This window comes from Oncorhynchus kisutch, linkage group LG2 (genome assembly GCF_002021735.2).
Source record: "Oncorhynchus kisutch isolate 150728-3 linkage group LG2, Okis_V2, whole genome shotgun sequence".
Classification (NCBI taxonomy): domain Eukaryota; kingdom Metazoa; phylum Chordata; class Actinopteri; order Salmoniformes; family Salmonidae; genus Oncorhynchus; species Oncorhynchus kisutch.
This window is the reverse complement of record NC_034175.2, coordinates 6,146,724-6,161,243: the sequence shown is the minus strand read 5'-3', so window position 1 is coordinate 6,161,243 and position 14,520 is coordinate 6,146,724.

The following is a 14,520-nucleotide window of genomic DNA, read 5'->3' as shown; positions in this document are numbered from 1 at the left end:
AACTCCTAAACCTAACCACTAACCCCTTACCCAAACCCTAAACCTAACTCATAAGCTTAAAATAGCCTTTGTCCCCATAAGGTAGACCTTTCCTTGTTTTACTGTCCTTGTGGGGGATTTTAGATCCCCACAAGAAGAACCAATACACACACACACCTTTTGACCTCACCTTCCAGCGTCTTAGCTATCGTGCTCTCGGGTGTGTTTTACAGCTGGTACAAGGATGCGTTGTACACCTTATAGTAGTTCCTTGTTCTATTATCACTGATGTGCTCTTTGCTGTCTGTCACACACTAGGGGCTAGGTAGTTTGATTCTCTTTTAGCCCACAATAGGGCTAATCTTCCAAGAATCCAGTGTGACAAGTCAACAAGCACTTTAACTTGTGTTATTTTATATAGTAGTATGTGGCGGGATGATAATGTATGCTGTTGTGTTATACATTGTAGTGTTCTGTTGTGTTGTAAAGTGTTGTGTAACCCACCACTCTTAGGGCTAATCCATGAACCAGAGGGTGTGGTCATGGGGATCCTTGGGGTGTGGTCATGGGATTGCCTATTGTCCCTTATGGAAACTTTCCAGGCCCTCCCCACATCCATTAGGAAAGTAATGCAGTGTTTCCATACATAGCATTCCACTGGTGCAGGCCTGAGAAATCTGTCCCTCACAGACCATCTAGTATCACTAGATGGTCATGCCAGAAAGAAGCATGTGAGCTATTTGATCGTTATTTAAGGTTAGCGACGGGTCATGCAATCCTGTTTGTAGTTATACACTGCTAGCCATACTCTCCAACATGGGTAGATAGAGACATCCTGGTTTCATGTGTAGTTTGTTTTTCTTACCATGTGACCTGACCAGGAACAATTCCTATTGCCTATATGTAGGCCCCAGTTTCTCTAGGTCAGAAATATCTCTGGGCTTACAAGGAGGTTGTAGTTGGAGTCAGGCAGTGGTAGGGCAGCTGTGGGGTCCTGCAGCCTGCATGGAGGTGAGCCTAAAACCACAGAAGAGTGTCAGAATCACAGCCAGACAGGCTGGAATGTCGCCAAACCCGGTATGAAAAGTCTGCCCCTCCCCCTCCCGTTTTTTTCTCTCTCGTCCCTTCTTTTTTCTCACATTCACTCTTTTTCCTTCTCTCTCTCTCATTCAATTATTACCTCTTTTCCCAAATCTCTATATTCTACCACTTAGTTTCTTTCTTCCTCCTTTCCTCCTTTCTTCCTCCTCCTTCAATCACTCCTTCTCTCTTCCCCACCTTCTCCCTCCCTCTACCTCTCTCTCTGCTCCTCCCTCTCTCTGTTACAGTGAGTCATTACCTGTTCCTATCTTGGTGCAGAGTTAATATCCTGATCCTGCTCTGCATCCAGGGCTGATTCATGACGTGATGAAAGAGGCACACACACGTACACACACGTACACACACTGAACTGAGTGAGGGAGCCAACATTCTATATTACTCAAACACTGTATTTCTACCTCCCTGGCACCAACACAGACCATCTCAAATTCAGAGTAAGTCTACAGAGACATTTCTACACAATGTTCACTGAACTCTCTGTGATTTCAAAACATCTATAGTATATGCACTACCATTCTAAAGTTTGGGGTCACTTAGAAATGTCCTTGTTTTTGATAGAAAGGCAATTTTTATTGTCCATTAAAATAGCATCAAATTGATCAGAAATACAGTGTAGACATTGTTAATGTTGTAAATAATTATTGCAGCTGGAAACGGCAGATTGTTTTATGGAATATCTACATAGGCGTACAGAGGCCCATTATCAGCAACCATCACTCCTGTGTTCCAATGGCACGTTGTGTTAGCTAATCCAAGTTTATCATTTTAAAAGGCTAATTTATCATTATAAAACCCTTTTGCAATTATGTTAGCACCACTGAAAACATTTGTTCTGATTAAAGAAGAAACAAAAGTATCTGGAGCATCAGCATTGTGGGTTTGATTACAGGCTCAAAATGGCCAGAAAAAAAGTACTTTCTTCTGAAACTCGTCAGTCTATTCTTGTTCTGAGAAATGAAGGCTATTCCATGCGAAAAAATTGTTAAGAAACTGAAGATCTCGTACAACGCTGTCACTACTCCCTTCACAGAACAGCGCAAACTGGCGCTAACCAGAATAGAAAAAGTGGGAGGCCCCGGTGCACAACTGAGCAAGAGGACAAGCACATTAGAGTGTCTAGTTTGTGAAACAGACGCCTCTATCAAGGTGAGACCCAGATGCAGATGGTTGGAGTCTTACAATGTTTATTAATCCAAAGGGGTAGGCAAGAAAATGGTCGTGGACAGGCAAAAAGGTCAAACCCGATTAGAGTCCAGGAGGTACAGAGTGGCCGACACACTCGGGGTCATGGCTGGCGGGTACAAAGTCCAGAAACAGGCAAGGGTCAAAACCGGGAGGACTAGAAAAAGGAGAATGCAAAAAGCTGTAGAACGGGAAAACCACTGGTTGACTTGGAAACATACAAGACGAACATTGCCCTCAGCAATGACATATACCAGAAAGGTGATGGTAGAGCGGCGGAACTCGGCTTTCACAAAGAGTTGGTTCTCCAGGAGGCGCTGAAGGACCTGTCTGACATGAAGAACATGTTCTTGTGCAGATCGGGAAAAAAACTGGATGTTGTCAAGGTAGACGAACACAAACCGGTTAAGCATGTCCCGGAGCACATCGTTAACCAAAGTCTGGAAAACAGGGGCGCCGGTGAGTCCAAATGGCTTGACCTGCTACTCATAATGTCCACTGGCTGTGTTGAAGGCTGTCTTCCACTCATCCCCCTCGCGTATCCGAACCAGGTGGTAGACATTTCGAAGGTCCAACTTGGAAAATACGGTGGCCACCTGGAGAGGTTCAAATGCAGAGGAGAGGAGAGGGAGGGGGGTAACGATTCTTGACAGTAATGTCATTAAGTCCCGGGTAGTCAATGCACAGACGCAGGGTCTTGTCCTTCTTCTCCACAAAGAAACCCTGCGCTGGCAGGAGATGCAGACAGACGGACGGCCCCAGTGGCCAGAGACTCCTCTATGTACTCCTCCATAGCTTTGGTCTCTGGTCCAGACAGAGAATACAACCGACCCGAGGCGGTGTAGTGCCTGGGAGAAGATCAATGGCACAATCATAAGGACGGTGCGGGGGAAGGGAAGTAGCATGTGCCTTACTGAACACTTCCAGGTGGTCATGGTATTCTGTGGGGATAGCAGAGACATCCACAGTCTTGTTAACATCCTGAGGAAGATGACTTGAGGAAGCTGTGCTGCTTGAAGGCAGTGGGAATGGCAAAATGGGCTCCAACCCAGAAACCCATAATTGAACAGGCACAGTACTATGGTTGACTTCCCCTATAGAGCGGCCATCCAGTGCCCTAGCATCCATGGGCACAGAGAGAGGCTGAGTGGGAATACCAAGCTCCATGGTATCCATAAGATTTTCATCAGCCCCAGAGTCAATGAGCACTCGGAGAGACTTAGATTGGTCTCCCCACAGCACAAGAGCAAAAAGGGGTGTGCGGGTGATGGGAATTAGGGAACTCCCAGTCTGACTCACCATAGTACTGGTACTCACTAGAGACAAGGGTTTCCTAATAGGGCAGCTATACAATGTCCTGCCCCGCTACAGGACAGACAACATTTATTATTCATCCTCCGTGAGCGCTCCTAAACTGATAGCCTAGTTCTTCCCAACTGCATAGGCTCAGGAGTATCCAACTCACCCGTCCGTAGATTCACGAGAGAGTTCTGGTGGCTTCGACTCCTCTCGGAAGAGCAGGTACCAGGATTCCCCGAATATTGCTCCGGAGGAGGTAAGCGGGGTTCTCTGGGAGCCGGGATAGGCTGTACAATCTCACCACAGATAGGGGAAAAATTCCTGGGTGATTGTGTTTTTTCCAGAGGTAGCAGACAGTCTGAGCTAACTCCCTGATTTGCTCCATAATAGCCTTTTACCCATGGTCGTGGCGTTCCGTCAAGGACCTGAGCCCTTCCAGAAGGTCCTGTACCAACTCCTCATGTCTCCTAATGGTGGCTCCCTGCAGGGAGACAGCGTGGCGGAGCTGGTCCAAGTCTGCTGGGTCTGTCATGGCCAGTTCGTACTATCATGACACAAGGGGAGACCCAGATGCAGACAGAGGAGGCAGATGGTTGGAGTCTTACAATGTTTATTAATCCAAAGGGGTAGGCAAGAGAATGGTCGTGGACAGGCAAAAAGGTCAAAACCAGATCGGAGTCCAGGAGGTACAGAGTGGCAGAGAGGCTCTGGGTCAAGGCAGGCAGAATGGTCAGGCTGGTGGGTATAAAGTCCAGAAACAGGCAAGGTTCAAAATCGGGAGGACTAGAAAAAGGAGGATGCAAAAAGCTGGAGAACAGGAAAACCGCTGGTTGACTTGGAAACATATAAGACGAACTGGCCCAGAGAGACAGGAAGCACAGTGATAAATACACTGGGGAAAATCAGCGACACCTGGAGTGGGTGGAGATAATAACGAGGACAGGTGAAACAGATCAGGGTGTGACAGCTTTTTCTTTGCAACTCTGCCTAGAAGGCCAGCATCCCGGAGACGCCTCTTCACTGTTGATGTCGAGACTGGTGTTTTGCAGGTACTATTTAATGAAGCTGCCAGTTGAGGAGTTGTGAGGCGTCTGTTTCTCAAACTAGACACTCTAATGCACTTGTCCTCTTGCTCAGTTGTGCACCGGGGCCTCCCATTCCTCTTTCTATTCTGGTTAGGGCCAGTTTGCGCTGTTCTGTGAAGGGAGTAGTACACAGCGTTGTAGGAGATCTTCAGTTTCTAGAGAGGGAGGGAGCGAGAATGTATGGTAAGAGTAGAAAGGGAGGAAGAGAGAGAATGAGGGAAGAGTAGAGAGGGAGGGAGAGAGAGAATGAGGGTAAGAGTAGAGAGAGAGAATGAGGGTAAGAGTAGAGAGAGAGAATGAGGATAAGAGCAGAGGGAGAGCGAGAATGAGGTTAAGAGTAAAGAGAGAGAGAGAGAATGAGGGTAAGAGTAAAGAGAGAGAGAGAGAGAATGAGGGTAAGAGTAGAGAGAGAGAGAATGAGGGTAAGAGTAGAGAGAGAGAGAATGAGGGTAAGAGTAGAGAGAGAGAGAATGAGGGTAAGAGTAGAGAGGGAGAGAGAGTGAGGTTAAGAGTAAAGAGAGAGAGAGAGAGAGAATGCGGGTAAGAGTAGAGAGAGAGAGAGAGAGAGAGAATGAGAGTAAGAGTAGAGAGAGAGAGAATGCGGGTAAGAGTAGAGAGAGAGAGAGAGAGAGAGAATGAGAGTAAGAGTAGAGAGAGAGAGATGAGGGTAAGAGTAAAGAGAGAGAGATAATGAGGGTAGGAGTAGAGAGGGAGAGAGAGAATGTGGGGTAAGAGTAGAGAGGGAGAGAGAGAGAATGTAGGGTAGCGGTAGAGATGGAGAGAGAGAATGAGAGTAAGAGTAGAGAGAGAGAGAGAGGTGAGGGTAAGAGTAGAGAGGGAGAGAGAATGAGGGTAAGAGTAGAGTGAGAGAGAGATGAGGGTAAGAGTAGAGAGGGAGAGAGAGATGAGGGTAAGAGTAAAGAGAGAGAGAGAGAGAATGAGGGTAAGAGTAGAGAGAGAGAGAATGAGGGTAAGTAGAGTGAGAGAGAGATGAGTGTAAGAGGAGAGAGGGAGAGAATGAGGGTAAGAGTAGAGTGAGAGAGATGAGTGTAAGAGGAGAGAGGGAGAGAATGAGGGTAAGAGTAGAGTGAGAGAGAGAATGAGGGTAAGAGTAGAGAGAGAGAGAATGAGGGTAAGAGTAGAGAGAGAGAGAATGAGGGTAAGAGTAGAGAGAGAGAGAATGAGGGTAAGAGTAGAGTGAGAGAGAGAATGAGGGTAAGAGTAGAGTGAGTGAGAGATGAGGGTAAGAGGAGAGGGAGAGCGAGATGAGGGTAGAGTAAAGAGAGAGGGAGAGATGATGGTAAGAGTAAAGAGAGAGAGAGAGAGAATGAGGGTAAGAGTAGAGAGAGAGAGAGATGAGGGTAAGAGTAGAGGGACAGAGAGAGAAAATAATACTGAATTATAGAAGAGAACTGGGATCTCTTATACACACACAGAGACCTTGAGACTTACTCACGTGACATGAGTTATGTGTGCTTTCCGCCCACTGCCATGTGTGCTGTCTATTAGAGCTGTCTGGTGTGGGCCAGTCTGTTTAATATATCTCCTCGAAGACCTTTACACACATCACACATACTGCATGCCCACATTGACATTTACATGAATCACATTCATCACACTCAAACATTCCACATTTACGAGGTGAAAACCAACCCCAAATATTACACATATAGTGCCTTGCGAAAGTATTCGGCCCCCTTGAACTTTGCGACCTTTTGCCACATTTCTGGCTTCAAACATAAAGATATAAAACTGTATTTTTTTGTGAAGAATCAACAACAAGTGGGACACAATCATGAAGTGGAACGACATTTATTGGATATTTCAAACTTTTTTAACAAATCAAAAACTGAAAAATTGGGCGTGCAAAATTATTCAGCCCCTTTACTTTCAGTGCAGCAAACTCTCTCCAGAAGTTCAGTGAGGATCTCTGAATGATCCAATGTTGACCTAAATGACTAATGATGATAAATACAATCCACCTGTGTGTAATCAAGTCTCCGTATAAATGCACCTGCACTGTGATAGTCTCAGAGGTCCGTTAACAGCGCAGAGAGCATCATGAAGAACAAGGAACACACCAGGCAGGTCCGAGATACTGTTGTGAAGAAGTTTAAAGCCGGATTTGGATACAAAAAGATTTCCCAAGCTTTAAACATCCCAAGGAGCACTGTGCAAGCGATAATATTGAAATGGAAGGAGTATCAGACCACTGCAAATCTACCAAGACCTGGCCGTCCCTCTAAACTTTCAGCTCATACAAGGAGAAGACTGATCAGAGATGCAGCCAAGAGGCCCATGATCACTCTGGATGAACTGCAGAGATCTACAGCTGAGGTGGGAGACTCTGTCCATAGGACAACAATCAGTCGTATATTGCACAAATCTGGCCTTTATGGAAGAGTGGCAAGAAGATAGCCATTTCTTAAAGATATCCATAAAAAGTGTTGTTTAAAGTTTGCCACAAGCCACCTGGGAGACACACCAAACATGTGGAAGAAGGTGCTCTGGTCAGATGAAACCAAAATTGAACTTTTTGGCAACAATGCAAAACGTTATGTTTGGCGTAAAAGCAACACAGCTCATTACCCTGACCACACCATCCCCACTGTCAAACATGGTGGTGGCAGCATCATGGTTTGGGCCTGCTTTTCTTCAGCAGGGACAGGGAAGATGGTTAAAATTGATGGGAAGACGGATGGAGCCAAATACAGGACCATTCTGGAAGAAAACCTGATGGAGTCTGCAAAAGACCTGAGACTGGGACGGAGATTTGTCTTCCAACAAGACAATGATCCAAAACATAAAGCAAAATCTACAATGGAATGGTTCAAAAATAAACATATCCAGGTGTTAGAATGGCCAAGTCAAAGTCCAGACCTGAATCCAATCGAGAATCTGTGGAAAGAACTAAAAACTGCTGTTCACAAATGCTCTCCATCCAACCTCACTGAGCTCGAGCTGTGTGGGAAAAAAATTCAGTCTCTCGATGTGCAAAACTGATAGAGACATACCCCAAGCGACTTACAGCTGTAATCGCAGCAAAAGGTGGCGCTACAAAGTATTAACTTAAGGGGGCTGACTAATTTTGTACGCCCAATTTTTCAATTTTTGATTTGTTAAAAGTTTGAAAAAAAGTTTGAAATATCCAATAAATGTCGTTCCACTTCATGATTGTGTCCCACTTGTTGTTGATTCTTCACAAAAAAATACATTTTTATATCTTTATGTTTGAAGCCTGAAATGTGGCAAAAGGTCGCAAAGTTCAAGGGGGCCGAATACTTTCGCAAGGCACTGTACCAGTACATGATATAAATTCTAGAAACATTACATGGATTACATTGCACCCAGACTCATACAATCATATTTCCATTAGCATGGCCAGGCAAAACAGAACAACTTATCAGACATAAACGGCCTCTTTCCCCAATAACACAACAACTTCCCCTCTTTCTCTCGCTGTCCTCCTTCCTCTCTCTCTCTCTCTCACCTTCCCCTCTGACCCAACTACAAGTTCTCCTTCCCCTCCCATCTTCCTCTCTCCCTCCCAAGGGCTCTTTTCGTCCTTCTTTTCCCTCTCTAAATGGTGGTGTGAGGTTAAATCCAGAGGAGGCTGGTGGGAGGAGCTTTGGTGTGATGGGCTCATTGTAATGGCTGTATTGGAATCGATGGAACAATATCAAACACATCAAACATTTGGAAACCACACGTTTGACTCGGTTCCACTTATTCCTTTCCAGCCATTACAATTAAGCCATCCTCCTATAGCTCCCCCCACCAGCCTCCTCTGGATACATCAGAGCCTAACGACAAACCTCCCTCCTCCCACCACCAGCACCACATGTGACACACACTCACTCACTCTGTCCTCAGGACACATACAGTGAGCGAGAACAGGGAGATAAGATGGAGAGAGAGACTAAGGGATAGTGATAGAGAGAAGGAGAGAGAGTAAGGGATGGTGATAGAGAGAAGGAGAGAGAGTAAGGGATAGTGTTAGAGAGGAGAGAGAGTAAGGGATGGTGATAGAGAGAAGGAGAGAGAGTAAGGGATGGTGATAGAGAGAAGGAGAGAGAGTAAGGGATAGTGATAGAGAGAAGGAGAGAGAGTAAGGGATAGTGATAGAGAGAAGGAGAGAGTAAGGGATAGTGATAGAGAGAAGGAGAGAGAGTAAGGGATAGTGATAGAGAGAATAAGGGATAGTGATAGAGAGAAGGAGAGAGAGTAAGGGATGGTGATAGAGAGAAGGAGAGAGAGTAAGGGATAGTGATAGAGAGAAGGAGAGAGAGTAAGGGATAGTGATAGAGAGAAGGAGAGAGAGTAAGGGATAGTGATAGAGAGAAGGAGAGAGAGTAAGGGATAGTGATAGAGAGAATAAGGGATAGTGATAGAGAGAAGGAGAGAGAGTAAGGGATGGTGATAGAGAGAAGGAGAGAGAGTAAGGGATAGTGATAGAGAGAAGGAGAGAGAGTAAGGGATGGTGATAGAGAGAAGGAGAGAGAGTAAGGGATAGTGATAGAGAGAAGGAGAGAGAGTAAGGGATAGTGATAGAGAGAAGGAGAGAGAGTAAGGGATAGTGATAGAGAGAGTAAGGGATAGTGATAGAGAGAAGGAGAGAGAGTAAGGGATGGTGATAGAGAGAAGGAGAGAGAGTAAGGGATAGTGATAGAGAGAGTAAGGGATAGTGATAGAGAGAAGGAGAGAGAGTAAGGGATGGTGATAGAGAGAAGGAGAGAGAGTAAGGGATAGTGATAGAGAGAAGGAGAGAGAGTAAGGGATGGTGATAGAGAGAAGGAGAGAGAGTAAGGGATAGTGATAGAGAGAAGGAGAGAGAGTAAGGGATAGTGATAGAGAGAAGGAAGTAGAGAGTAAGGGATGGTGATAGAGAGAAGGATAGAGAGTAAGGGATAGTGATAGAGAGAAGGAGAGAGGAGAGTAAGGGATAGTGATAGAGAGAAGGAGAGAGAGTAAGGGATAGTGATAGAGAGAAGGAGAGAGAGTAAGGATAGTGATAGAGAGAAGGAGAGAGAGTAAGGGATAGTGATAGAGAGAAGGAGAGAGAGTAAGGGATAGTGATAGAGAGAAGGAGAGAGAGTAAGGGATAGTGATAGAGAGAGTAGGGATAGTGATAGAGAGAAGGAGAAGAGAGTAAGGGATGGTGATAGAGAGAAGGAGAGAGAGAGTAAGGGATAGTGATAGAGAGAAGGAGAGAGAGTAAGGGATAGTGATAGAGAGTAAGTGGATGGTGATAGAGAGAAGGAGAGAGAGTAAGGGATGGTGATAGAGAGAAGGAGAGAAGAGTAAGGGATAGTGATAGAGAGAAGGAGAGAGAGTAAGTAGGATAGTGATAGAGAGAAGGAGAGAGAGTAAGGGATAGTGATAGAGAGAAGGAGAGAGGAGTAAGGGATAGTGATAGAGAGAAGGAGAGAGAGTAAGGGATAGTGATAGAGAGAGTAAGGGATAGTGATAGAGAGAAGGAGAGAGAGTAAGGGATGGTGATAGAGAGAAGGAGAGAGAGTAAGGGATAGTGATAGAGAGTAAGGGATGGTGATAAGGAGAGAAAGTAAGGGATAGTGATAGAGAGAAGGAGAGAGAGTAAGGGATAGTGATAGAGAGAAGGAGAAGAGAGTAAGGGATAGTGATAGAGAGAAGGAGAGAGAGTAAGGGATAGTGATAGAGAGAAGGAGAGAGAGTAAGGGATAGTGATAGAGAGAGTAAGGGATAGTGATAGAGAGAAGGAGAGAGAGTAAGGGATGGTGATAGAGAGAAGGAGAGAGAGTAAGGATAGTGATAGAGAGAAGGAGAGAGGTGGATTAGAGAGACGGAAGAGAGAGTAAAGGGATGGTGATAGAGAGAAGGAGAGAGAGTAAGGGATAGTGATAGAGAGAAGGAGAGAGAGTAAGGGATAGTGATAGAGAGAAGGAGAGAGGTAAGGGATTAGTGATAGAGAGAGTAAGGGATAGTGATAGAGAAAGGAGGAGAGTAAGGGATGGTGATAGAGAGAAAGGAGAGAGAGTAAGGGATAGTGATAGAGAGAGTAAGGGATAGTGATAGAGAGAAGGAGAGAGAGTAAGGGTGTGATAGAGAGAAGGAGAGAGAGTAAGGGATAGTGATAGAGAGAAGGAGAGAGAGTAAGGGATAGTGATAGAGAGAAGGAGAGAGAGTAAGGGATAGTGATAGAGAGAGTAAGGGATAGTGATAGAGAGAAGGGAGAGAGAGTAAGGGATGGTGATAGAGAGAAGGAGAGAGAGTAAGGGATAGTGATAGAGAGAAGGAGAGAGAGTAAGGATGGTGATAGGAGAAGGAGAGAGAGTAAGGGATAGTGATAGAGAGAAGGAGAGAGAGTAAGGATAGTGATAGAGAGAAGGAGAGAGAGTAAGGGATAGTGATAGAGAGAAGGAGAGAGAGTAAGGGATGGTGATAGAGAGAAGGAGAGAGAGTAAGGGATAGTGATAGAGAGAAGGAGAGAGAGTAAGGGATAGTGATAGAGAGAAGGAGAGAGAGTAAGGGATAGTGATAGAGAGAAGGAGAGAGAGTAAGGGATAGTGATAGAGAGAGTAAGGGATAGTGATAGAGAGAAGGAGAGAGAGTAAGGGATGGTGATAGAGAGAAGGAGAGAGAGTAAGGGATAGTGATAGAGAGAAGGAGAGAGAGTAAGGGATAGTGATAGAGAGAAGGAGGAGAGAGTAAGGGATAGTGATAGAGAGAAGGAGAGAGAGTAAGGGATAGTGATAGAGAGAAGGAGAGAGATAGATAAGGGATAGTGATAGAGAGAATAAGGGATTAGTGATAGATAGAGAGAAGGAGAGAGAGTAAGGGATGGTGATAGAGAGAAGGAGAGAGAGTAAGGGATAGTGATAGAGAGAAGGAGAGAGAGTAAGGGATAGTGATAGAGAGAAGGAGAGAGAGGTAAGGGATGGTGATAGAGAGAAGGAGAGAGAGTAAGGGATAGTGATAGAGAGAAGGAGAGAGAGTAAGGGATGGTGATAGAGAGAAGGAGAGAGAGTAAGGGATAGTGATAGAGAGAGTAAGGGATAGTGATAGAGAGAGTAAGGGATAGTGATAGAGAGAAGGAGAGAGAGTAAGGGATGGTGATAGAGATAAGGAGAGAGAGTAAGGGATAGTGATAGAGAGAAGGAGAGAGAGTAAGGGATAGTGATAGAGAGAAGGAGAGAGAGTAAGGGATGGTGATAGAGAGAAGGAGAGAGAGTAAGGGATAGTGATAGAGAGAAGGAGAGAGAGTAAGGGATAGTGATAGAGAGAAGGAGAGAGAGTAAGGGATAGTGATAGAGAGAAGGAGAGAGAGTAAGGGATAGTGATGGAGAGAGAGTAAGGGATAGTGATAGAGAGAGTAAGGGATAGTGATAGAGAGAAGGAGAGAGAGTAAGGGATAGTGATAGAGAGAAGGAGAGAGAGTAAGGGATAGTGATAGAGAGAAGGAGAGAGAGTAAGGGATAGTGATAGAGAGAAGGAGAGAGAGTAAGGGATAGTGATAGAGAGAGTAAGGGATAGTGATAGAGAGAAGGAGAGAGAGGTAAGGGATGGTGATAGAGAGAAGGAGAGAGAGTAAGGGATAGTGATAGAGAGAGTAAGGGATAGTGATAGAGAGAAGGAGAGAGAGTAAGGGATGGTGATAGAGAGAAGGAGAGAGAGTAAGGGATAGTGATAGAGAGAAGGAGAGAGAGTAAGGGATAGTGATAGAGAGAAGGAGAGAGAGTAAGGGATAGTGATAGAGAGAGTAAGGATAGTGATAGAGAGAAGGAGAGAGAGTAAGGGATGGTGATAGAGAGAAGGAGAGAGAGTAAGGGATAGTGAATAGAGAGAGGGAATAGTGATATGGAGAAGAGAGAGAGTAAGGGATGGTGATAGAGAGAAGGAGAGAGAGTAGGGATAGTGATAGAGAGAAGGAGAGAGAGTAAGGGATAGTGATAGAGAGAGGAGACGAGAGTAAGGGATAGTGATAGAGAGAAGGAGAGAGAGTAAGGATAGTGATAGAGAGAAGGAGAGAGAGTAAGGGATAGTGATAGAGAGAAGGAGAGAGAGTTAAGGGATAGTGATAGAGAGAATAAGGGATAGTGGATAGAGAGAAGGAGAGAGAGTAAGGGATGGTATAGAGAGAAGGAGAGAGAGTAAGGGATAGTGATAGAGAGAAGGAGAGAGAGTAAGGATAGTGAAGAGAGAAGGAGAGAGAGTAAGGGATGGTGATAGAGAGAAGGAGAGAGAGTAAGGATAGTGATAGAGAGAAGGAGAGAGAGTAAGGGATGGTGATAGAGAGAAGGAGAGAGAGTAAGGGATAGTGATAGAGAGAGTAAGGGATAGTGATAGAGAGAAGGAGAGAGAGTAAGGGATGGTGATAGAGAGAAGGAGAGAGAGTAAGGGATAGTGATAGAGAGAAGGAGAGAGAGTAAGGGATAGTGATAGAGAGAAGGGAGAGAGAGTAAGGGATAGTGATAGAGAGAGATTAAGGGATAGTGATAGAGAGAAGGAGAGAGAGTAAGGGATGGTGATAGAGAGAAGGAGAGAGAGTAAGGATAGTGATAGAGAGAAGTATAGGGATCAGTGATAGAGAGAAGGAGAGAGAGTCAAGGGATGGTGATAGAGAGAAGGAGAGAGAGTAAGGGATAGTGATAGAGAAGAAGGAGAAGAGAGTAAGGGATAGAGATAGAGAGAAGGAGAGAGAGTAAGGGATAGTGATAGAGAGAAGGAGAGAGAGTAAGGGATAGTGATAGAGAGAAGGAGAGAGAGTAAGGGATGGTGATAGAGAGAAGGAGAGAGAGTAAGGGATAGTGATAGAGAGAAGGAGAGAGAGTAAGGGATAGTGATAGAGAGAAGGAGAGAGAGTAAGGGATAGTGATAGAGAGAAGGAGAGAGGTAAGGGATAGTGATGGAGAGAGAGTAAGGGATAGTGATAGAGAGAGTAAGGGATAGTGATGGATAGTGATAGAGAGAAGAGAGAGAGTAAGGGATAGTGATAGAGAGAAGGAGAGAGAGTAAGGGATAGTGATCAGAGAGAATAAGGGATATGTGATAGAGAGAAGGAGAGAGAGTAAGGGATGGTGATAGAGAGAAGGAGAGAGAGTAAGGGATAGTGATAGAGAGAAGGAGAGAGAGTAAGGATAGTGATAGAGAGAAAGGAGAGAGGAGTAAGGGATGGTGATAGAGAGAAGGAGAGAGAGTAAGGGATAGTGATAGAGAGAAGGAGAGAGAGTAAGGGATGGTGATAGAGAGAAGGAGAGAGAGTAAGGGATATGATAGAGAGAGTAAGGGATAGTGATAGAGAGAGGAGAGAGAGAAGGGATGGTGATAGAGAGAAGGAGAGAGAGTAAGGGATAGGTGATAGAGAGAAGGAGAGAGAGTAAGGGATAGTGATAGAGAGAAAGGAGAGAGAGTAAGGGATAGTGATAGAGAGAGTAAGGGATAGTGATAGAGAGAAGGAGAGAGAGTAAGGGATGGTGATAGAGAGAAGGAGAGAGAGTAAGGGATAGTGATAGAGAGAGTAAGGGATAGTGATAGAGAGAAGGAGAGAGAGTAAGGGATGGTGATAGAGAGAAGGAGAGAGAAGTAAGGGATAGTGATAGAGAGAAGGAGAGAGAGTAAGGATAGAGATAGAGAGAAGGAGAGAGAGTAAGGATAGTGATAGAGAGAAGGAGAGAGAGTAAGGGATAGTGATAGAGAGAAGGAGAGAGAGTAAGGGATGGTGATAGAGAGAAGGAGAGAGAGTAAGGGATAGTGATAGAGAGAAGGAGAGAGAGTAAGGGATAGTGATAGAGAGAAGGAGAGAGAGTAAGGGATAGTGATGGACGAGAGAGTAAGGGATAGTGATGAGAGAGAGTAAGGGATAGTGATAGAGAAGGAGAGAGAGTAAGAGTAAGGA